The sequence below is a fragment of the Gorilla gorilla genome, chromosome 1 (assembly GCF_029281585.2).
Source record: "Gorilla gorilla gorilla isolate KB3781 chromosome 1, NHGRI_mGorGor1-v2.1_pri, whole genome shotgun sequence".
Lineage (NCBI taxonomy): Eukaryota > Metazoa > Chordata > Mammalia > Primates > Hominidae > Gorilla > Gorilla gorilla.
In genome coordinates this window covers 90,280,608-90,307,053 of record NC_073224.2, presented here as the reverse complement: position 1 = coordinate 90,307,053, position 26,446 = coordinate 90,280,608, and the positions used below count along the sequence as shown (strand labels likewise).

The window sequence follows — 26,446 nt, the reverse complement described above, 5'->3', positions numbered from 1 at the left end:
TAAGAATTGAGCAACTGCCTTGACAAATTCTTGGAAACTTAACAATTGGGTCTGACCAACCAATCCCAGCAGGCTTTTTCTGATCTAAGTGACCTTTCTCCTGTGTAAATGACTACTTTCACAATGCTTCTGACTCTTAGGGGAAAAAATCCCTGCATCCAGTTTCTGGAAAGCTGCTTTCATTTACTGGAGGCACTCAATAAAGCAAAGTCAGTAGAGGCAGTCATGATTCAAAGAGCAGACCACCTGGGCAAAGTGTTGGGGAGGTTTTGGGCAGGTCTCACCACCCACATTGGTTTCCATGGCAATGGCCCAGCAAGCAGTGATGTTGCACCATGAGATGACATGTAAATTATACAATACAGGTTCAATAAGTCAGCCCCAAAATTCAACTTAAAGAGGATGTGATATGTATTCATTGTATGATATACTATTTATTTATCCTATACTCTTCATGGGAGTGTAGGTAGAGAATGTGACTTTAGATTAGCAAGAAGAAATTTTCACATTATTCTTGCTTTAATAGCATATTTTAGTGCCATTTACTGAGCTACACTGTCTTTGGTAATACATTCATTTATTCATTCACTCATTCCTCCCATATTTACTGGGTCCCTATGGCAGGCAAGAGGTAGTCTTAGGCATAGTATATTTAAAGACAAGTAAACTAGCCTTATGTTCTGGAGGTCACAGTCTAGTGGAGAGATAAATACATACACAAATCACAATTTAACTTGCCAATTAATATTTTAGTACAGATGTAAACACAGTTTTATGTTAGCAATAGAGCTGAACAACAGGTTGAGATATTTAATATGATACTTCCTAAAAACATCGAGGGACTAAGTGTAAGGTCCTCTGAACAGGCTACACTGTGGTCGAGCCATTGTGACCCCTGTGACCCACACGTACAGGCCTCCTGGAGTCACAAAGCCTGGAGCAACAGGAGATCCACTAAAGAAGAAGAAACAGCTGGTTCCTGTCTTAATTGATTAACCAACCTTACAACATGCCATCATTGTGATATGCTCCTGCCCTACCCTAACTAATCGATCGACCTTGTGATATCGTGCCTTGTGACCTCTCCCCACCTCGTGACTATGTACTTTGTGACATTCTTCCCCTGCCCGAAAAAACTGCCCCTAACTGTAACTTTCCACTACCTACCCCAAACCAATGAAACCTGTTCCACTCCCACCACCCTTCGCTGACTCCTTTCTCGGACTCAGCCCACTTGCACCCAAGTGAATAAACAGCCTTGTTGCTCATACTAAGCCTGCTCAGGTGGTCTCTTATACAGATGAGCTTAACAGTAAGTAATAGTTTAAAGGAATATCCCAAGAGGGGCGTGATGAAGAAAGGACCCAATATTTCAGACTAATTATATGTCCTGCACAAATTACCTGCTCCTACCTCAGTAAAGCCCCACTGATAGTGGCTTCTGAGTTATTTAGTCAGCACCCTTTGTAGGAGGGACTCTATAGCAGTGTTCACTGCTCTGTACTCTGAGCTCACTGGCACTCAGGTTATACCTAAATCATGGCACAGAGTTCCAACTCACTAGCTCAAAAAATTAGGGTTATTTTGAAGAGACAGAGGGCTTTAATACAGCAGTTCTGAAAAGCTAAGGATGCTGTATTTCCTTCTCATGGACTAGGACCATTACCTTTCTGTTTTTCTTTGACTGCACGACTCTGCTCTCTCGCTGCTGGATGGAATTCTCATTTTACCTTACGTAAAGCACATAAAGGCTGCCCTTGCCTCCTCTCTAGCTTTGTAACTCTCTTTTTGGCCTCTCCCACTCATTGCTAACTCTTAAAGTGTTAGGAGCTATATTTGTCCGTTTTCACACTGCTGATAAAGACATACCCAAGACTGGACAATTTACAAAACAAACTTATTGGTCTTACAGTTCCCAACTATCCCCCAAAGTTTTAACTCATTTCAGCATTAACTCAGAAGTCCACAGTCCAAAGTCTCATCCAAGATAAGGCAAGTCCCTTTTGCCTATGAGCCTGTAAAATCAAAAGCAAGTTAGTTACTTCCTAGATACAATGTGGGTACAGGCATTGGGTAAATACAGCCATTTCAAATGGGAGAAATTGGCCAAAACAAAGGGGCTACAGGCCCTGGGCAAGTCTGAAATCCAGTGGGGCAGTCAAATCTTAAGGCTTCAAAATGATCTCTTTTGATTCCATGTCTCACATCCAGGTCATGCTTATGTAAGAAATGGGTTCCCATAGTCTTGGGCAGCTCTGTCCCTGTGGCTTTGCAGGGTACAGCTTCCTTCCTGGCTGCTTTCATGCGCTAGCACTGAGTATCTGTGGCTTTTCCAGGTGCATGGTGCAAGCTGTTGGTGGATCTACCATTCTGGAGTCGGGAGGACAGTGGCCCTCTTCTCACAGCTCCACTAGGCAGTGCCCCAGGAGGGACTCTGTGTGGAGGCTCCAACTCCACATTTCCCTTCTGCAGTGCTCTAGCAGAGATTCTCCATGAGGGGCCTGCCTCTGCATCAAACTTCTGCCTGGGCATCCAGGCATTTCCATACACTGGTGTTCCCTAACCCCAATTCTTGACTTCTGTGCACCCGCAGGCTCAATACCATGTGGAAGCTGCCAAGGTTTGGGGCTTGACCCCTCTGAAGTCACGGCTTGAGCTACATGTTGTCCCCTTTCATCCATGGATGGAGTGGCTGGGAAGCAGGTCACCAAGTCCCTAGGCTGCACACAGCATGGGGACCCTGGGCCAGGCTGTGGACGAAACCATATTTTGCTCTTAGGCCTCTGAGCCTGTGATGGGAGGGGCTGCCATGAAGACCTCTGACACGCGCTGGGGACATTTTCCTCATTGTCTTGGTGATTAACATTTGGCTCCTTGTTACTTATGCAAATTTCTGCAGCTGGCTTGAATTTCTCCTCAGAAAATGGGATATTTTTTCTATGGCAGTGTCAGGCTGCAAATTTTCCCAACTTTTATGCTCTGTTTCTCTTTTAAAACTTAGTGCTTTTAACAACACCCAAGTCACCTCTTGAATGCTTCACTGCTTAGAAATTTCTTGTGCCAGATACCCTAAATCATCTCTCTCAAGTTCCAAGTTCCACAAATCTCTAGGGCAGGGACAAAATGCTGCTAGTCTCTTTGCTAAAACATAGCAAGAGTCACCTTTACTCCAGTTCCCGACAAGTTCTTCATCTCCATCTGAGACCACCTCAGCCTGGATTTCATTGTCTGTATCATTATCAGTATTTTGGTCAAAGCCATTCAACAAGCCTCTAGGGAGTTCGAAACTTTCCTACATTTTTTGCCTTCTTCTGAGCCCTCCAAACTGTTCCAACCTCTGCCTGTTACTTAGTTCCAAAGTCGCTTCCACATTTTTGGGTATCTTTTCAGCAGCACCCCACTCTACTGGTACCAATTTACTCTGTTAGTTCATTTTCACACTGCTGATAAAGACATACCTGAGACTGGGCAATTTACAAAAGAAAGAGGTTTATTGGGCTTACAGTTCCACATGGCTGGGGAGGCCTCACAGTCATGGTGGAAGGTGAAAGGCATATCTCACATGGATGGCAGCAGGCAAAGAGAGAGCTTGTGCAGGGAAAAATCTCATGAAACTAATTCACTATCAAGAGAACAGTACGGGAAGATCTGCCCCCATGATTCAATTACCTCCCACCAAGTCCCTCCCACGACATGTGGGAATTCATGATGAGATTTTGGTGGGGACACAGCCAAACCATATCAGGAGCTCACCACCAGTACTCAGCTGAGACAAGAGCTGGGAAAAAAATGCACTGGCCAGAGCACAGCTGCTTAGGACACTAGGGGATCTGTACAGGAACTCCCCAGAAGGAAGCATGGGTGGGTGGCACCTTGAAATACGGCAGCAGGTTACAGGAAGTGCTTCTAGTTAGGCGCCAAGCTATTCTGTGCTTTGCCTCTGAACTTGCTCATATTGCCTCTATTTTTGAAATTGTGCATAGATAAATCCCCAAAGGAATCATATTTGTTCAATGCTTAGCTGTCTTCCTAGCATTTTACTAAGCTTTTTACTTTCAATGTGGTCCTTACAAAAAGTAGATAGAGCCAGTATTACTGCAACCCCATTTTCCTGACAGCTCACTGAAGAACAGTCACTTGTTCAGAGAATGCAAGTCCCAAATAGTGAAGCTAGGCCAAGTACATGGGCAGACAGAAGAAGGAAAGCCCAGCATCTACCAATCTTTGACCATCAACACTCAGAAGTAAATGACCTGCTTCAGTGACTTCTCATACTCCATCACTTTCCAAATAACATGTAAAACCCATAGCTCCTGCAGCATTTGAGGATATATGCCAAGCACTTTTAAAAACAGTTTTATTTTGAATTGATAAACAATTATTCTATACATATTTGGGTCACAATGTGATGTTTCAATACACGCATAAATTGTGGAATGATCAAATCAGGCGAATAAGTGTATCTATCACCTCAAATATTTATCATTTCTTTGTGGTGAGAACATTTAAAATCATATTCTTTAGTTATTTTGAAATATATAATACATTGACCTTGTGAAATACATCTGTTTCTGGGTAAGCTTTAAAGTTTTTTATAATTATTATTATTTTGACCTTTGAGGGCAAAGCTGATGAGGGCAATTGTCACCTTTCTCCAGAAATGGGCACATAAATACAATATTTTTCATGTAATTTCAGAAGATTAAATCTCCTGGTTTAGAAATACTGCTCACTGATTTAGAGGGATTAGTGTGTTTATTTGCAAAAGCTTATTCCCTATATAGCGGTCTTTTGTGAATATGTGTGTATATCAACAATACAACTTTCTCACTTGGCACTTTCTTTGCAGAAAGGCAGAGTATTGTTAAAATTCCCTTATAGGAGCCATCTCTTTCTGGATTAAATGAGTTAGTGCAGATAGAATACTTAGATTGGTGGCTTTCCTAAGGTAAACACTAACCATTAACAGCCATTATCCTCATTTCTCTACACTCATGGAACCTTAAATTTAGAAAGGCTATGCCATATCTCTCTAGAAATTCATTTTTTCTGATAGATGGATATCTAGTCCCTGCTTGATTACTTCCCACAACAGGTTGCTTACCACCTCACAGGAAAATCTAATTTAGTGTTAGACAGCATTTGATGACTCTGTGGCATAATCCCCAAAACAACAACTGTTGAACATGTATGTGTCCATACATTTATCCATCTCTCATGTGTCAGTTTATCCCTATGTTCTTCTATTTGAAAGACTTAAAATCAAGGGTGTATTGGCATATATATCTGCTTCATAAGCTATATTACCAAGGGAAAAAAGGTCAAGCATCAGCTATAAAGGAAAAAAATAACTTATTTATTACACATCACTCAATTTTCACGAAAATTGTGAAAGAACTTTAAATGAGATGGTAAATCTCACCAAAGATTTTTACACATAGGAAGATCTAAAAAAAAATGATTATTCAGAATTCACTTTTCTTGAAATCTGTGAAGTAAACAGCATGATCTCTGTTGGTTCCAATCCAGTCCTCTGGTTTCAGAAGGAGGTAGAAGGAGCTGGCATGTGACACCCATATTTGTCCTTTGGTTCTCAGATAAAGATGTGCAGTATGAGGAAGCATCCTGGTTTCTCTTGCACTGGCCAATGGAACATTGTGGTGAGGCTGAGGGGAAGCAAAGGTCATCTGTCTCTGGCACAGTTATGAGCTGCAGTGGTCATCAGACTGACCCTCATTTACCTAGGTATGTAACTTTCCTATCTTGGGGAATCCTAATGGTGGAGGGATGATTTATGCAAAGCAAAGGAAATGCCTCTCATTTATAACGGTCTGTGGTTAAGTAAAACAAATTTAAAATTATCTTGACAATGTCAAACAATAAGTCACTAACCCAAATAAATAACTCCTTTCAGAAGAAAACCTGACTTCTGTAGAGATTTCAGTTTTATAAAGGAAAAAGCCTGTTAGAATATCCAAGCCCAAACCAAAAATAGCACTTACTTTTCAACACAGGTATCTATCTGTTTTACCCCCCTCTAAGTGTTGTCAGACTACACTTAAAGGATTATGTTCTGTTCTCATTTTAAATTTATTTTTAAAAATTTATTTATTTATTTTTTATTGTGCTCTTTGAAGTGTTTCACTTCGAAGGAATGGTGACAAAAGGGAACTTCATTAAAGGAGAAAAATAAGAATATTAAAGAGATAAATGCAGCTTGGTGAACATTTAAAAACCACTAAAGTTATTTAACCTGAGAAGGACATTCACTGGGGGAGGAGGACACTCACGGAGGGAGGAAGAGGAGCAGGATAGCTGTGTTTGACCACAACTCACCATCATATAAAAGATGGAGTCAACACGATGTGTGTTCTTGTTGAGCAAAACAAGTAGTAGATAGAGGCTCCAGGAAGGTCGACTTGGATCTAAATAAGAAGGGATTTCCAACAAGAAGTAATGATCTAAAATGAAACGGTCTGCCTTGTGAAGTAGTAGATTTCCTAATTAAGGAAATATTTAAGCAGAAACTAATGATCATTAATGAGGAGTTTATAGATCAATGGTTCTCAAACTTTAGTATGGCAAGAATCACCCAAAGTCCTTGTTAAATCAGATTATTAGTTCCAACTCCCCAAAATTCCAATTCAACATGTGTGGAGTGGGTCCTCTGAATTTAATTTGCCTTTGCCTAAGTTCTCTGGTGCTGCTGCTGCTGCTACTGCTGGTCTGTGGGTTAATTTTGCATAGCAAGGCTCTGCTAATATATGATGTAAAATTGGACCAGATGGACTCATTTTCCAATTTTGAGAGTCCATGATGATAATGATAGAAAAAACATAGTATGCTGTACGGATTTGGGTATTACCAAAATGAACTTGCTCTGTGAAAATGTATATAAAATAACTTCATGTGTTTACTATGGTAAATAAGATTTCTGTTAGTATCAGTTAATGTTGGTGTAACATAGAGCGGTGGTCTCCAACCTTTTTGGCACCAGGGAACAGTTTTGTGGAAGACAATTTTTCCACAGAGTGGGGTGGGGTGGGGATGATTTGGGGAAGATTCAAATGCATCAGACTTATTGTGCACTCTATTTCTATTATTATTACATTGTAATATATAATGAAATGATTATCCAATTCACCATCATGTAGAATCAGTGGGAGCCCTGAGCTTGTTTTCCTGAAACTAGATGGTCCCATCTCAAGGGATAGGAGACAGTAACAGATCATTAGATATTAGATTCTCATAAGGAGCATGCAACCTAGATCCTTCACATGTGCAGTTCACAATAGCGTTTGCACTCCTATGAGAATCCAGTGCCACCGCTGATCTGACAGGAGGCAAAACTCAGGCAGTAATGCAAGCAGTGGGCAGTGGCAGCAAATACAGATGAAGCTTTGCTTGCTAGTCCACCACTCACCTCCTGCTGTGCAGCCCAGTTCCTAACAGGCCACAGACCAGTACCAGTCCATGGCCCACGGATTATGGATCTCTGACACAGAAGGACCAGTAGTAAAAGAAGTTGAACATGGTACTATATATAAATTCTAGTTATAAAATGGGTTTACTGTTAGACTGCACAAATGCAATGCAAAAGCTAAAGTAACCTTTGCATTTCTTGAACCTAAACAATTATTTTCCATTTATTTTCCTTAAATAGAGATTGAGAAATTCAAAGGCAAATATTTCCACAGCGAGAAATATAAAATTTAGAGGGATTTATGGGAAACAGAATCCTCATGACTGGCATTGGAAATTCTGGCTCTGATCTGGCTGTGGTGCTCAGCCACACTGCAAAGCAAGCCTATTTTCTTACAGCTGCATCTTGTTGTTGTGGTAATCCTCCACCTGCATGGAGAGGCACAAAGTATAGGATGACCAAGATTCAGGGTTATTTTTATGGCTTCCCACTGAAAACACCTTATCTACACACAAGAGACAACAAAGGATTAAGTGTGTTGGCTGGGCCAAATGGATTCCCAGTAATCAGATCAGAAATATTCAGGTCGTTTGCTCTCTGCCAAGATCTCTACTAGTTAACACAGATATATTGTAGATGATTACATGGTTATTAAAAAAAATTACATTATAGGACTGCAGGCATTTGTGATCCCATTTATGGTTTAAAAAAACCCCTATATATCTATGGTTATATGTGCATATGCAATTTCAAAAAAGATTCAAGAAACTGTTAACAGTGGCTTCCTCTGGGCATAAAGAATGGATATGCATGTGTGTGTGGGGGGGGGTGAGGGGGTTATATATATTTTGTTAACAGATAGAGAGATTACAATACTTAACTAGTGAAACAAAATATTCAGCAACTTTGATAATTAATTCAGACCATCACTCGGCTACTCCTAATGACAAGGTTTAGAAATATAGCTACAACTGGCAAAGAAGATTTGGGGAGATTTAGAGTGATCTAGATAGGCGGTTTAAATACTGCAAATTTTCCAAACTGTTATTTGACAATGCGCTGACTTTGAAGTCTCTGAACAATTTGTGAACAGTAGTTGTGTTCATTTAACGTGGTTAACAAGGGGTAGATAGATCAGCTGTTGGCTATGTGCTAAACAATTTCACAATAATTAATTTGTACCAGGGGAGCTAAGACACCAAGGTAATTTACCTAAACCAAGGGTCAGTTTTGTCAATGTGCAAGTCTGCCCTCTGCTGGCCATTCTGGGAAAATCACAGCTATTTTACAGCAACTGTAGTTATCTCTGATGGTCCAGATCATTCTTTCAAGAGTACTTATTATTCACCTACTGTGTGCCAGGTACATTATCATACATGATACAAGTGTCTGTTGTATGATTCTCTTTACTTTTTTGTATGTGTAAAATATTTTATCACTAAAAATATCCAATGTAAAGTGCAAAAAACGTCTGAAAAATAATATGACAAATAAAACAATATTATTTTAAAGAAATTCTGATAGTAGTTCTTTGAGCCAATTAAATGAGGTTAAATTCCTGTAATCAATAAAATATTATAGCATCTTAAAGCTTGGCATTGCTGAAGAAATTATTCAGTTCAACCCCCATATTTTACAGCCAAGAAAACTGAGGGTCCAAGACATTAATAGCTAGTGTAAAGGAAGGCAGGAAATTACTTAAAAGGCTAGTACTAAAATCGACATCTCCTTCCTAGAAGATCTGCTTACATTTCAACCTAAGAATAAAAGAAATAATCAACTTTTTTTTTCTTTTTACATATGTAAGCAATGATCACTGACTTGACAAAGGAAATGCATAGGGATTAATTTACATGGTTTGTGTAGAGATATTTATTTAGGGTTCATTCATACAGAAGCAAATTGCTTAAGCCTGAAATTGGATGAGGATACTAGAGAGTGAAATGAGAAGTAAAAGTGAGGGAAGCTGATCCCAGCCCTTTGCAAATTTAAGATTTAGGATCCCCAGCTTGGAAATGGTTATGCTAATTAAGGACTGAAGACTGGCAGAGTTTAGAAGATCAAGAAGGTGAGAAAGCCCAGGAGCACCAGGCACTGCTGGGGATTAGATAGATAAAGGACAAAGTACTTGATCTTGTGAAGCCTATAGATTAGCAGGAAAAGTACATAGTCACACCACCAAAGATTGTAAAGTGTTAGTTTTCCAAGTCTTTTTTTTTTTTTTTTTTTTTTTTGAGACGGAGTCTCTCTGTTGCCCAGGCTGGAGTGCAGTGGCGTGATCTCAGCTCCGCTCACTGCAAGCTCCGCCTCCCGGGTTCACGCCATTCTCCTGCCTCAGCCTCGCGAGTAGCTGGGACTACAGGCTCCCACCAGCACGCCCGTCTAATTTTGTGTATTTTTAGTACAGACGGGGTTTCACCATGTTAGCCAGGATGGTCTCGATCTCCTGACCTCGTAATACGCCTGCCTCGGCCTCCCAAAGTGCTGGGATTACAGGCATGGGCCACCGCACCCAGCCTCTAAGTCTTTTTTAAAAAGAGGAACACACACTAAAGTTTACGGAAGAGTTGAAGTTCCCCTTCTTCAAGTCTTCTGCCAGTTCACAGGCTAATAACTTCATAGGATTTCCAAATCAGCAATGAGGCCCAGGGCATGTTGCAAAGAGCCAGCAACAGGAGGTGATGAAGATACAGAGATGGACAGAAATTCTGGCTCATGCATATTTTCCAGTTCTGTACAATCTTTGAACAGTGATATGCTTGTTTTTTCCAAATGGGCAACTTCTATGTTCTCTCTCTTGCCCTACAACTCCCCCAGCACCCCACTTTGAACACACTCTTACTTTATTGCAGGTGTTTCTTAGCACCAGACAGGAGACCTGGATATTGAACCGTGAGTGAGATGAAGGCTATCCCATAGACATAGTCCTTTTCGTTTGCTTTAATATCATCAAGAAGACCTTGATGGCATCTATATTGAATAACTGGGCAGAGAATAAATTAAATTCAAGATTCAGAGAAGGGTGATGTCAACAAGATGACTGACTAGAGATACCTGGTGCTCATCCCCACAACCTCCACAAAAAAGAGCAAGGCAACAAATAAACAGCTAAGATTCAACTGGAGTGTTAAAGGGAGAGCAATGGGGTGCAGCAGGGTTGGGGGAGGGGCATATGTGGTGACTGGAAGGCCAAGAGGGCAATGTAGAGTCACCCAGCCTCTATAGCCTTATCTTCCTCACCTGGACCAGCTCAGAGTCAGGAGGGACTTCCCCTTGTGGAGAAAAGGTAATCAGAAAAACCCCACCAGCCCTCATTGCCACCACAAACACCTGCAGTGCTTATAATAGTAGAATCCCACAGTCCTTGCAACCCCAGAGCCCAGTTTTGGAAGCTGTCAGGAATTCACACAGATGCATTGCCCAGGACCAGGACCACAAGGTGTCACTCCACACTTCCACCCACCCCCAGTGAGCCAAACTGTGGAACCATAGAGCCATCTTGAGACCACAGTCACTACTGGAGTGTGCCCTGCTCACCTGCACGTCCAGACAGGGAAGTTGTCTGGCAGACTCACGTAGGGAGAACCCTCCACTGAGCCAGCCAAACTACTGCATGCCCTCCCTCAAGTAGAAGAGCCACTGAGGTGCTGAGCAGCTGACATGCCCCTGGGCTGACCAGACAGCCAGGCACCTATGTCTAGGGCTTGAGAAACATCCCAGTGGACTCACTCCCAGAAGACATGGCCTCCAGGCCTGCTCAGTAGCCCAACACCCATGCCCAGGGCCTGAGAAATAGTTCAACAGGTCTGCTCCCAGTAGACCTGCGCTTGGGCTGGCCAAGCAGTCACGTGCCAGTGCCCTGGGCCTGAGAAACAGTTCTGTGGGCCTTCCCTCAGAAGATCCTCAGCCCAGGCCTGTTCTGTAGCCTTGCACTCATGCTCAGGAACTGAAAAACAACCTTGTGGACTCACCGATGGCAGACACAAGCCTAGACAGGCTGAGCAGTCATGGACTCACACTCTGAGCCACAAAAATAGCCAAGTAGTCCCACTCTAGGTGAACACACCTCAAAGCCAGCTCTACAGCCACATTCCCATAATCCTGGCCACACTTACAGCCCTGTATTTCCAATCCCAGTGAGCTAGACCCAGAGTTGGCTGGCCCATTTTGTGCAAACATGCATCCCTAGCTTGAGAAACAGCTTGGCAAGTCCATCCCTGGCAAAGCCACATCACTCCCACCACAAACTTTCACAGCCGAGGAATACTGATACATTCACAAACATCATTAGTGTAGATTGTAACTGAAGAAACTGCATGGAGACTACATTACTGTATCCACCTAGAACCAAAACCAATGCACTCCACCCAACTGACACACCAAGACCCAGCCATATGAATAAGTGTTTCCCTATGAAATTTATGACATAAAATTGGAAGTGGTGACTGTTCCACCAGATGCATAGAAATCGACTTAGAAACACATCAAACATGGAAAAGCAAGGAAAATAACACCTCCAAAGGAACACAAAAATTCTCCAGACCCAAATCATAAGGAAATATGAAATGCCAGAAAAATAATGTAAAATAATAATTTTAAGGAAACTCAATGAGACACAAGAGATACAGATAGATGATTGAATGAAATCAGGAAAACAACAAAGAGATCAAACAGAAATCTTAGAGCTGAAGAATTCAATTAATGAAGTAAAAAATACAATCAAGAGCTTCAACAACACACTAGACCAATCAGAAGAAAGAATATCTGAACTTTAAGATAAGTTTTTAAAAATAACTTTGGAAGACAAAAAACATAGAATGAAGAATGCCTATAGGGTTTATGGAACACCATCTAGTGAACAAATATTCACATTAAGGGGATTCTAGAAGGAGAAGAGATGGGAAAAGGTTTAGAAAACATATTTAATGAAATAGATGATAAGTTTCTGAGTCTTGGGAGAGAAATGGACATTCAGATTCAGGAAGCTCAAATATCCCCAAATAGGTTCAACCCAAACAAGTTCTATGCAAGGTAAAATGTAGTCAAATTGTCAAGACAAAGAAAAAATTATAAAAACAGCAAGAGAAAAGTGTCAAGTCACATATAAGGGAATCCCCATTAGACTAAAAGCAGATTCCTCAGCAGAAACCTTATAGGCCAGGAGAGAATGGGATGATATATTCAAAGTACTGAAGACAAAAAAAAACCTGTTAGCAAATAATATTATACCTAGCAAATCTATTCCTCACAAATGAGGAGAAATAAAGTCTTTCTCAGACAAACAAAAACTAAGAAACTACAGTCACTTATCACCACTAGATCAGTCTAGTGTTCAGTGGAATCTTACATCTGGAAGTGAAAAGACAATGGCCCCCATCATGAAAACATGTTAAATTGTAAAACTCAGTGGTAGAGCTGATATACACAGAAGAAAGATAAATAAATAAATTGTCATTACAAAAACCCACCAAACTTCAAAAATAAATAATACTAAAAAAGTAAGGAACAAAGTATATATAAAGCACCCAGAAAACAATCAATAAAAAGACAGGAGTAAGTTCTAACCTATCAATAATTACCTGGAATGTAAACAGATTAAATTTCTTAATGAAAACATGAACTGGCTGAATGAATTTTTTTAAAGACCCAATTATATGCTGCTGACAAGAAACTTATCTCACCTATAGACACACATAGACCAAAAGTAAAGGGATGGAGATAATCTATGGAAATGGAAAACAAAACTGAGCAGGAGAAGCTATATTTATATCAGATAAAAGAGATTGTAACTCAAAAGCTATAAAAAGAGACAAAGAATGATATTATGTAATAATAATGGGATCAAATTTAGCAAGAGGATATAACAATTTTAAATATAATTGCACCCAACACCAGATCACACAGGTATATAAAGCAAATATTGTTAGATCTAACAGGAGAGATAGATCCTAATACAATAATAGTTTGGAATTTCAACACCATTCTCAGCATTGAACAGAGCATCTAAACAGAATATTAATAAAAAACATTGAATTTAAACTGCCCCATAGACCAAAGGGGCCTAACAGACATCGACAGAACGTTTCATCCAACAGCTGCAGAATACACATTCTTTTAATCAGCACAGGGAACATTCTTTGGGATTGACTATATGTTAAAACACAAAATACATCTTAAAAATTTTTTTACTTAAAATTATATCAAGTATCTCATCTGATTACAATGGAATAACTAGCAATCAATAACAAGAGAAACATTTGCAATTATATAAACACATGGAAAGTAAACAGCATCCTCTTGAATGACCAGTGGGTAAAGGAAGAAATTAAGAAAATAATTAATTATTTTGAAACAAATTAAAATAGAAACACAACATACCAAAACCTATGCAACACAGCAAAAATACTATTAAGAGGCAAGTTTATAACAATACATCCCCACATTAAAAAAGCAGAATTATTTCAAACAACCAACCTAACAATGCATCTGAAGGAACTGAAAAGCAAGAACAAAGAAAATACAAAATTGGTAGAAGAAAAGGAATAATAAAGATCAGAGTAAAAAAAATGAAATTGAGACTAAAAATATAGAAAGAATTAACAAAAAATTGTTTTTTGAAAAAATAAACAACATTGAAAAACCAGTAGCTAGACTAAGAAAAAAAGAGAGAAGACACAAAATCAGAAATGAAAAAGGAAATGTCCCAGCTGATATGACAGAAAAAAAAATGATTATTAAAGACAATTATGAACAACTATATGCCAATAAATTTGAAAACTCAGAGGAAATGGATAAATTCCTAGACAGATACAACCTACTAAGATTGAACCAAGAAGAAATAGAAAGGCTGAACAGGATAATAATAGTAATAAGATTGAATCAGTAATAAAAAGTATCCCAACAAAAAAAAGTCTAAGACCAGATGGCTTCGCTGCTAAATTCTACCAAATTTTAAAGAAGAAATAATACCAATTCTCAAACTATTCCAGAAAATTTAAGAAAATAGTGTATTTTCAAACTCATTCTACAAGGCCAACATTAGCCATTAGCCTGATACCAAAACCAGACAGACACAAAATGAAAACAGATGAAATGAAAAACAAAATGAAAACTATAGGTAAATATCCTCTATAAACATAGATGCAAAAATTCTAAACAAAATACTAGCAAACCAAATCCAACAATACATTATAATACACCATGACCAAGTGGGATTTATCCCAGGGATGCAAGTTTGATTCAACATACACAAATCAATGAAAGTAATATATCACATTAACAAAATGAAAGACAAATCATTTAATCATCTCAATAGATGCAGAAAAAGCATTTGATGAAATTCAACATATTTTTATAATTAAAACCCAGCAATTAGCTATAGAAAGAAAGTACCTCACACAATAAAGGCCACAAACTGACAAACCCACAGCTAAGATTGTATTCAATGGGGAAAAGTGGAAAGAAAAGCTGAAAGCTTTTCCTCTATAATCTGAGCCAAGACAAGAATGCCTACTTTCACCACTACTATTTAACATAGTACTGGAAGCTCTAGCTAGTGCAATAAGGCAAGAGAAAGAAAGAAAGGGCATCAGGCCGGGCACGGTGGCTCATGCCTGTAATCCCAGCACTTTGGGAGGCCTAGGTGGGTGGATCCTGAGGTCAAGAGATCAAGACCACCCTGGCCAACATGATGAAACCCCGTCTCTACTAAAAATACAAAAATTAGCTGGGCTTGGTGGCACGTGCCTGTAGTCCCAGCTACTCGGGAGGCTGAGGCAGGAGAATCACTTGAACCCGGGAGGCGGAGGTTGCAGTGAGCTGAGATCATGTTACTGCATTCCAGCCTGGCGACAGAGTGAGACTCGGTCTCAAAAAGAAAAAAAAAAAAAAAAAAGAAAGGAAGGGCATCCAAATTGGAAAGGAGGATGTAAAATTCTGAAAAACCTAAAGATCCTACCAAAAACTCTTAGAAGATGAATTCAGTAAGCTTGCAGAATTAAAAATCCAGTAGCATTTCTACACATGAACAATAAACTAGCTAAAAAGTAAATCAAGAAATCAATTGGATTTACCATAACTACCAAAAAATTCTTCGGAATAAAATTAATCAAGAAAGTAAAAGATCTCTACAAAAAACACTATAAAACATTGATGAAAGAAATAGAAGAATATATGAAAAAATAGAAAACATTATGTTCATGAACTGGAAGAATTAATATTAAAATTAGTTACAAGGAATTCAAACATCAATAGCAAAAAAGCAAATAATCCAATTATAATATGGGCAAATGCTCTGAACAGACATTTCTCAAAAGAAGACACAAAAATGGCCAACAAATATATGAAAAAATGTTCAACATCACTAGTCATCAGGGTTACGCAAATCAAAACCACAGTGAGATATCATCTCACCCTAGTTAAAATGGCTATTATTAAAAAAACAAAACTAACAAATGTTAGTGAGGATGCAGAGAAAAGATAAATCTTATACGCCATTGGTGGAAACGTAAACTAGCACAGCCACTAAGGACAACAGTGTAGAAGTTCCTCAAAAAACTACAGATAGAACTATTACATGATATAGCAATCCCTCCAGTTGGCATTTATTCAAATAAATGTGAATCAATATGCCAAAAGGACATCTGCATCCCACATTCATTGCAGCACTATTCACAATAGCCAAGATCTGGAATCAACCCAAGTGTCTAACAATAGGTGAATGAAGAAAGAAATGGGGCATATATACACAGTGGAATACTATTCAACCCTAAAAAAGAATGAAATCTTGTCATTCGTGGCAACATGGATGAAACTGGAGGACATTAAATGAAATAAACCAGGAATGGAAAATTAAACACTGCATGTTGTTACTCATATGTAAGATATAATCTCATCTCTCATATAATCTCACAGAAGTGAAAAAATAGAATGGAAGCTACTAGAGGCTGGGAAGGGTAGAGGGGTGAGGGAATAGGGAGAGATTTCTTAAAGGATACAACATTACAGCTAGGTAGGAGTAATCATTTCTAATGTTCCATAGCACTGTTGGATGACTATCGTTGACAATAACATATAGTCTCAAATAGCTATAAGGAGTATATTGAATGTTTCTGACACAAAGAAATGACAAATGTTTGAGATAATGGATATGCTAATTACCCTAATCTAATCACTATACCTTGTATATATCCAAACATTACTATGTACCCCATAAATTATGTAACTATTACATGTCAATTAAAATTTTTTTAATTAAAAAGTTCAATATTAAAAAAGATTCAGTCATGTAAACTATGCTCCAAAGCCTCCAAAATGTATTCATGATACCCTTTAGGATGCAACTACTTTGTCTCAGTTGATGTGATTATAAGAACTTAGAAAGTTCTTATAAAGCAGTTTTCCATGTATTATGACTCATGCACTTCACCAATGAGACAATGTTGGAGAGGACCACTCAGTATTTATTGGCCCTTACTTTACAGATAATTCTAACCATGGGTTGTCTGGTTTGACAGGCCAGAACCACAAGTGAGAAGGGAAATACTGCTGGCTGCAGATTCAGTGACAAGAGCTATAATAATGAACAACACAGGGAGGAGTTATTAAAACTGCATTACAGCATTTGAGCAGTAATTAAGGTGCTTAACGATCAGAATAAGCAATAAAAAAGGTTAAGTTATGTTCGTTGCACACTGTTTAAGAAATGAGACAAGAGCTTAATCAATTTTAGAAATATTTTAATCAAAACAAAGTGAAAAAGTAATGAAACTGTAAAAGTAAAAGAAGTATTTTCTTAACTGTATAAATGTAAGTTTCCTCAATATCCTGATAATATGACAGTGCCAGACAAATGAGACTTTGCTATATGCTATATGATTGTGTGTCAATCATCACCACTATGTGAAATTCAGCTAAATATCTCAGAACAAAGAGAACCAGGGGTTGTTGTGATAAATGCTAGATCAGAGCTGAGAATGAGTCCCCAGAGCCAGCTTTTGTACGTCCCTCTGTCTTGTGCTAGTGTAGACAGGCTGTGCTTAAGGCCCTACAGTGGAAAGACAGGTGAAGACGTTTCCAGTGGAAGACCAGAGCTTTGCCTTCCTGGCTTTTTACTTTTCTTAGTATGAGATCAACCTTATATAGGGAGAGTGAAGGAAGAGGAAAGGAGGAGGAAAAGGAGAACCCTGGAGTCCAAGTCTTTCCTAGAGGCCATTTTTAAACACATCTGTAGAAACAGAAGGGGAAAAAAGAGTATTCAATAACATTTTCCAGAATGAATAAATGGATAAGTAAATGAAGTGAGACAAATACTAATATGAGCCATCTTCCCCAGTTTTGAAGATTTCTAAACTCTCAATGACAGTGAGAGCTTAGTGACAACCTTCCCAAAACATCCATTTCTGTCAGAATAATGATCAAACCCAATGTGAAAGAATTCACGGAAATAGCTGCCACTTTTTAACACTGTAGCACTGTGGAGAATGTTGGTGTCATCTTTGCCAAACAACACACCTTCTCATTTCCTTTCTTTGAAGATTCTGTGAATATCACTGATAACCAGATATTCCTATACAACTAGGTATTCCCACTTCATGTGGAAAAAGTGACTTTGGTTGTTGTTGTTAATGCAGCCATCGGGAGCTGTAATGCCAACAAGGAAATTCCAAACTCTGGGCCACCTGAGTGTTAAAAGGTAACACAGTTAAAAGGAATGAATTCTTGTGGCTTCCTTTTTGCTACTGCTAGCCATCTTGAACCAAAGGAGCATTAAAATTGAGTCAGTTTAAATGAAAGAATGGGTCAATTACAACCAAAATTACTGTTCACTAACTTTGTTTAAAATAATTTTTTTATCCAGATAAATTTTATTTAGCTTAAAGGCAATAACAGGGACACACTTTCCTTTTTTAAAATTATTTTTGGAGAATTTAGAAAGGCCCGAAAAGCCTAAAAAATTGTTATCAAGGGTGGGAAACTCATTCATAACAATTTTTACAAAACTGAGAGACTCCCCCATCCTGGTACACACTTTCTGGGCTCTCCCACAGCACAAAACCAGGATAGTCCAGAATCAGCCGCCAGCATCAGCATCACTCCAGGGCCCTGGGTTCCATTTAGAACTTGTACTAAAATTATTTTGGGGATGAGATTTCTCTTTCATTCTTTTTCTTTTTATCTATTTTGTGGAACAGACAGTAATTGAGGAGCCAGAGAAGGAAAAACATGCCATTCTCAGCAATTCTCTTTAAAAATATAGCAATAAAAACTCACATTTATATTGCTAACAGGGAAAGAAAAAAGTCAGGTCTTCATTTTCTTTCTAGAACTCTTCTCTGAGGTCCTTTCAATTAGCTTTGGAGAAGCTCAGAACTCGCACTCCCACGCTTTTACTTTCCTGGAACTATACTCCTTGGCCTTTCCTAAACCTTTCCTTATCCTGTGTTTGCCTTCATAGGACTGAACACAGTCCGGTCCTCCATGGAGAGGATGGCTGACATGGTCCAGAGAATAGAGGCCACAGGGAAAAGTAGGGTCCTTCACCACAGGCAATTACTGAATTTATGGGCTTAGGAGTGTGTGGTCAAATCCATAAGTCAGATTTTAGATAGAACTTCTAATGTCAGGAAGGCAGTTTTCAGGAATGCTAAAAAAAAAGAAAAAAGAAAAAGAAAAAGAAAAAATAGAAAACTCCTTATTGCAGACACTTACTCTGCCCTTGGTTTTTATATTCAGGTATAATTTGACTATCTTACAAGCCAAGAGAAAACTTTTTTCATAATGCAGAAATGATAGAAATAAAGAAGAAATTCACTTATGAAACAAATATGAGTGCTTACTGTGTGCTGGGAACTGTGTGGAGGAAGTTAGCCTGATTGCCCCAGGTAGTGTAATAAATGTGGTTCAGCATTTGAACCTACCAGATGCCAAAGCCAGTGTCCTTTGCTGTACATCATACTCTCTTCCATTCATGCTCAACTGATGTTTTTCAGGAGTTTATAAACTGAAATATTTAAAACCCTACCAATGTGACATGTTTTTTCTTTATTGCTGATTGCTTGCTGAAGCAAGCAAATTGTTCTATTGTACATAGGCAAAAGACATATTTTTCTAACTACATTTATAAATATTTATAACAGAATGCCTTCTTGCAAGTTGTTTTCTTAATGTAATTTACAAATTGCATATTACAATGAGTGAAGCCAGAAATATTTTTCAATCAAACTGTATTTCCTAATGTGAAAATGTTTATCATCTTGATCCATTTAAACTATTTGAATAAAAGAATATGCATGTTAAATAATTTTCAGTTAAAAGCCTTTCTTTGAAAGATTAGTATCATATACATCATCAAGTCCCAATTTCTGGCTCACAAGTGGAATCTGAGGTAATAATAATAAAAATATGTTTTAACATTATAAAAGATTTGAAAAAGCATCTGTAATTTTATCATCTTATTGAGCATGTTAGTGTCATTCAAATATATCTGGTTCTCTTTCTGATCACATAGTAGGATTTAGCTTCCCTGTCCCCTTTGGAGTTGACATGCCAATGTGACTTGCTTTGGCCAAATAAATGTAAGTAGAAGTGACATATTTCACTTCCATGTACAATCTTTTAGATATAGTACCAACCGTATCTTTCCTCTGCCAACATTGAGACAATTAAGGAAGGATGTGTAAAGATGGAACCTTCTTCAGCCGGGGTACCAAAATGATTACAATGAGCAGAGTCTGATCGGGTAGCATGAGCTTTTGTTGTGAGTCACTGATATATAGGTATTGTTTGTTACCATAGCATAACCTAGCTTATCCTGACTGATATACTGACACAACCAATGGTTTCTGTTTCTTCATGTTCCCATCCACACTTTGTCCATATAGACGTAGAGTTTTTACATGGACATAATAATAGTATATAATACACTTTGCTTTGTTGTACACTTTTCAAAATATTATATTATAAACATTTCCCCAGCTTTTTCATGGACAGCATATTTATAATTTTAATAGTTATAAAACAGCCTACCATATTAATATTCAACTACTTATTAATTGTTCATTATTTGATCTTTTTATACATATAGCGTTTTTTCTTTTTCAAAAGTATTTTCTTGGGCTAAAGAAAATAAATAAATGTTTTTCTTTCAGTTTTGTAGTAAGGCATTTTACAGTCAAACTTACCCTTTTCCTGAAATTGGTGCAAGAATTTTAGTACTAATGAAATTAAGAAAAGATATTCATGCTTTTCTCTTTATTTTGTCGTCCTTTGAAATTATGGTGCTAATTAGTTTAAAAGATAATACCCAGAATATTCTGGAACCACATCCAAAAAGATATCTTTCTGAGATTAAATCAGGTCACACTCTAAACCTGACACCCTGATAAAATAAATTACTTGATCATAGAATTTTTTTACTTACTATACAAGTTTGTGCCCCAAAGACAGATGAATTGTTCTTGCTGAGATTAAATTAGCAGTATTTCATCCTTATGCTGAAGAAGAGCAGCAGTATTTCTATAGACTCTTTTATTAGTGATAAACATGTTTATACCACATTAATCCTTATGAAAACCAGGCTGGTTACTCTGCCAAGGGAAAAAAAAAAACTCTGCTTTCTTCACTTTACAGTGATTATTTTTTGATGAATAAAGTAATTTTATTTCTTTTCACACATAGACTATATATCTGAGGTTGTCTTCCACTTTTATGCACCCAGTATTTTATATTTATCTAACACTGTTTTTGAAGGCACTCAAAGGGCTTTTTAAATATTATTCCATAAAACACATAGAATGATGAAGTCAGCACTTGACACAAACATTGGAAACAACCAAAGCCACCATTTGTGAAATGTTTAACTACTGCTAAGGTTTCTTCTCTTTTCCTTCTCCTGTTCTTTCCTTTCTCTTTCTTTCCCATCTTATGCATTATTTTCAGTTTTCCCTTAAGTTTCAGTGACACCACCACCAACACCCTGACAATAAAGATGAGGACTGGATAGAGAGGTGGGGCACTTTTTTCTCCTAATACTCACTAATTTACGAGTGCCAATTATAGACTAGAGACCTACTGACCCTATCTGATCGGCAGCTGCACAATGATTCCCCAAGCTTGAAATTATCTCCAGCTTCGAGATGAGGAAACTCAGTGTCTAAATGGTGCTCCTGAGCAATTCTGAGCGAGCCTGCATTGGTCACGTAATCTTTCTAACACCAGATTCTTATGTCTAAAATGAAGCTAGTCATTCCTGTTTTACCATTCTCAAAGAGTGGCGAGGAGAATCAGATGAATAATGTATGCAAAAGTGCTTTGAAATTGTCTAGGTGAATACAAAGCCACATCAGTCTAATAAAATATAAATGATCATATTGTTAAACACCCTATCACTGCAGGAGAAACCAACATATTTATTTTAAAAGCCTATTTCTCCAAATGAGAAATCTTATCCTACTGCAGGAGAAGAGGATGTGGCAGAAAAACCTATTATTTTGATAAATATATTGAAGATATTTTGTGCTGAAGGGCATTTTTCATAAACAAAAACAATTGTTCTTTAGAGGCCCAGTTCTTAAATAGTTTTGTGCCACCTGCCCCAGGTACTCCCAGCAGCTCTCAGGCACAGGATTTGCCTGCCAGAATTCCTGGCTTCAATTCTTGGGTTACTTCTTTTGTGACTTTGAGAAAAATTACCCTATTGTTTGAAGTCAGCTTCACAGATAAAGTGACAATACCAACAACGTGCATGCCTAAGGATCAAGTGCAAAATTGTACATTGAAAACACTACGTAAATTTAAAAATAAACCAGCCCTCATAGCATCTATTTCCATAAACTCACAACAAGATTTTAACAAAAATGCCACTAGCTGACTCAGGTACATTTCTAAGTGAAAAAGAATTTGATCACCATCATATGTTAGTAACAAGAAAAGTATTCAACCATCATAGCTGATAGGAATGTGGAGGTCAAGTTTGCCTTCATTTTACAGATGATGACTTTGGGATGGGGAAGAGACTCGGCCTGTGTTGTAGGTGGGACTTGTTGCAGAGCCTCACTAGAAAGGAGTTCAACAGCTCAGGGTTCCTCCACTTTGCCCAGCCTCACCCTGAGCCAACTGCCCGCATCAGCCCTCCCACTTCTTGCCCCTAACTCACTTTTCAGCCCACCCCTCTTCCCCCTGAGCACCCACCAACGAGGCTCTAAAATCACCAGTGAACTTTCAACTGCCAAAGCCAATAGGCACTTTCTGATTTTAGTCTTTCTTTAGCATCTGCCACATAATTGCTCCTGCCTTCTTTACACTCTCTCTTCCTTGGTCATTGGTGTTCCCACAGTTGCCTGATTTCCTCCTACCATTCTTGTCATACCTAGTTTACTGATTTTCTGAGTCTTTTTCCTCTGTCCACCATCAAATATTAGTGTTTATATATTCATTTTCACACTTACTTAGACCTTAGTTCATGCCAGGTGCTGCTGTCTTATAAATATACATTCATTTTATATAACACATGACAACCTTAGAAAATAGATTGGGGAAACTGAGGCACAGGAAGGCCGATTCAACCATCAGCTATGATTCAACCATCATAGCTGATAGGAATGTGGAGGTTTCTTCATCTGTATAATTACCAGGTTGAACTAAATAATCTCCATGAATGTTTTTACTTTAACATTCTTTAATTCTCTAAACTTCATGTCCCTGCACTGTCTCCAGGTTTTACTCTCTCTCTCCCTTTTAGACTTCCTTTATTCATTCATCAATTCTAAAAGCAATAATTGAGCATATTCTGTGAGCCAAACACAGGGCAGGACACTTGTTGAATAAGATAAGACCCCTGACCTCAGAACTGGAGAGGGGAATGTGAGTGAAGAAAGGCAGTTCATACACTCCAGCAGGGTGGCCGTTGTTGTCACATGTGTCCAAACAGAGGCCTGGAGGTTGGAGGGGTCACCACTGAGCCAGCCACCAAATCAGAGCCTGCCACCCAGCTTGTCGCTTCATTCTCCCTTTCTTCCACAACCAAGCAATCCAGCAGTGCCTGAGCTCTGTATCTCTGCCTCCTAAATGCCAGTGTTGTCTGCCGCCTCCATCTTTGCACGCCCTTACCTTCACTTGTCACTTACCCCCTTTCATTCTGATCACGTTTACTGCTTGATCTTTTCTCCACTATTTATAGGGTGATATTTCTAAAACCCCAACCTGACCATGGCACTGTCTTGTTTGAAAGCCTCCAGTGATGCTTCATGTCAGTGAGAAAAGTCTTCCTTATGACAAATACCACCTTCGCCAGCAGGCCCCTGGGAACCTGTCCTCTCTCAGCACCTTGGCTTTTGTGCTGCACTCTGAGAATGCTTTAAGGACCTGTGGTTCCCCGCACATGGGTCTACTGCGGCTCACTTCTGTGCCCGTGCATGTGCAGATTCCTCAGTTGTTCTGACTCTTATCCATGTGATAAATTTCTATTGATTCTTAGAAACCTAGCTCAGATAACATCTCCTTTGAGAACCTTCTCTGTTCCTGCCTCTTTTGAAGTTATACATTTTTATTTCTTGTGACACTTCCATTTCTTAAACGTATTTCTGTTACTGCCTATAACATACTGCATTGTAATTATTGCTTAATGCTTGTCTCCCAACTAGAGCATTGAGTTTGTTAGGTTTGGACGGTGCCAGGTTAATATTTGTTCCTTTAGCAATGCCTGGAGAGCAGCCTATCCTAGGCTCACAGTAAAGGTTTGTTGACTGGATGACTGAGGGAAAAGCCACAAAAGCAAGGACTGGAGTATGTTAGAACATCCCTACAAGAGTCCAAAATCTGAAGTGACAACAATGCAGGCAGTTTTGGCTACATCATTGGCATAAAAAGAAAGGACAGCGGAAAGCAGCTCCAGGATTTGGAGTGAGAGGTGATGGTCCACTCCCATACATGCTGAGCCCTTCTGCACCTTCTCTTCTCACATGCATCTGTGTTTGCCCCAGGAGATGCAACAGATCACACTGGACTCTTTAGACACACCTACAGAGCAATGTCAGCCACCTTCTCCCAGTGTTTTACTATTTGCCATTTAAGGACAGCATCAGGAAATGGAAATCTGTTTATGCAGCAAGATAGGTCTGTGAAGGCAGATAATTGACTGACTCAGGCCCTTAAATATATAATTCGAAAAATAAATCTTCTGCAAATGGAGGGTGTTCCGAAGGCTTTGTATGTTTCAGAAGGGATGGGCAATGTTTAATTTGTTGTCTTCCATTTCTCATGTCCTCCCCTTGCCTCAAGTTAGCTTCCTGGGAAATTCTCCAAACATCAGGCAGAAGCTGTCCTAAGGTGGCCCTTGGGTGAGCAGGGTAGAGAGTGCTTCAGCCAGCAATCTTTTTTGCTTGTTCACTCAGGTAGGCATCAAGCCAGAAAGACAGGTTGACCCCAACTGTAATGAGCTAAGCCTTTTGTAGAAGCCTCATCTTCTCTGTATGTTTTGTAGCAGAGATGGGCTAGCGTTTTGCCATACTACAAATACTACAGCCACAAAACCAGAACTCTGATACCAGAAAACTGCTAAAATCAATAGCCTTCTTTATTATAGAGGGTCAGCTTCTGGATTTCCTGTGCATTATGCAGCCATGAGTGAAGCCCAGACCCACCCTCTTCCACCCTCCCCACCATCTCCCACCAGCACCCAACATACACTCAAGGCTCTGGCCTCCATAGGACAACAGGGACCACCTTGTTGAAGTATATGAGCTGCCTTTCTTCACTTACCTTCTCCCCAGTGGTAATTCTTATTTTATTCAACCATATATCCTCAGGGCTCAGACCAGGGATTGGCCCATTGAATATGCTCAATTATTGCTTATAGAATTGATGAATGGATAAAGAACATTTAAAAGGGAGAGAGATAGAGAGTAAATCCCAGAGACAGTGCAGGGACAAGAGGTTTAGAGAATTAAAGAATACTAAAGTAAGAATGTTTATGGAGATTACTTAGTTTAACCCATTATTTATACACATAAGAGAACTGAAGCCCAGAGAGATAAAGAGATTTGTCCAAGAACATTCATATGGTCAGCAGCTGTTTACATTTGAAGGGAGTAAATGTAAGTCATTTAGGCCTTAAGCCAATTCTTTCCCCCTTCCCTCCCTGTAACCACTGTTTCTCAATGAAGGATGAAGGTCCATAGAATTAATAATTTCATCTATACCACTAATATTTATTGAGCCTATATCATGTGCCAGGCCCTGTTCTAGGATCTAGCAATAAGGAAATACACAAAACCAACAAAAGCCCTTATGTTTCTGGAGCTTACAGATTCTGGCGAAAGAGGTTTATATAAAGTAAAATAGACAATTATATAGTTAGAAGAGATTGTGACATGGGAAAGAAAAGGGGGTAATAAGAAAGAGGAAGAGCAGGGGGCCAGAAAGGGACTTGGAAAGTGGCATTTGAGAAAGAGCAAAGACTTGAAGGTAGAGAGGGTGCATTGGCACTATTTAGGGGAAGGATGCTTAGGTCCAGGGAAAAGCAAGGGCAAAAGCCCTGAGTCAGGAGTGTGCCTGGCATGTCTGAGGTGTGGCATGTTCAGTGTGTGCAAGGGGAAGAAGTGAAGGGTGAGGCCATTGAGAGAGAGAGAGAGAGAGCAAGAGAGAGCAAGAGAGAGCGAGAGAGCCAGTTAAACTGTGAAGCTCCTCGTGGGCCACTGTAAGCAGCCTGACTTACTCTGTGAGATGAGAAGCCACTGGGAGGCTTTGAGCAGATGAGTGACTTATAAGTTCAGCAGATAACTCTGACTGCTATGTTTTGAAGAGATTATAGGTGGAAATAAGACGAGAAGTCTTCTCCCAATGGAAGGTCTTTTCTCGATCGAAGGGTTCCTGGTCTCACGGGCTTCCAGGAATGAAGCCGTGGGCTGCAGTGGCGAGTGTTACAGCTAGATTAGAGAAACCCGCCGACCCAAAGAGGGTGCGGTGGCAAGATTTATTAGAGCAAAAGCGAAAGTAAAATGAAAGCAAAAGTAAAGCTTCCACGTG

The 26,446-nt window shown here is 39.1% G+C and overlaps 1 long non-coding RNA gene across 1 annotated transcript; it reads right to left on the bottom strand.

Annotated features, from left to right (window-relative positions):
• Positions 1-914: 914 nt before the first annotated feature.
• Positions 915-26,446, bottom strand: LOC115933549 (uncharacterized). Its single transcript, XR_004069391.3, has 3 exons — positions 26,136-26,446; positions 6,337-6,425; positions 915-5,666 (listed from the first exon to the last, which is right to left on the bottom strand). It is a non-coding gene; the product is annotated as an uncharacterized lncRNA (long non-coding RNA).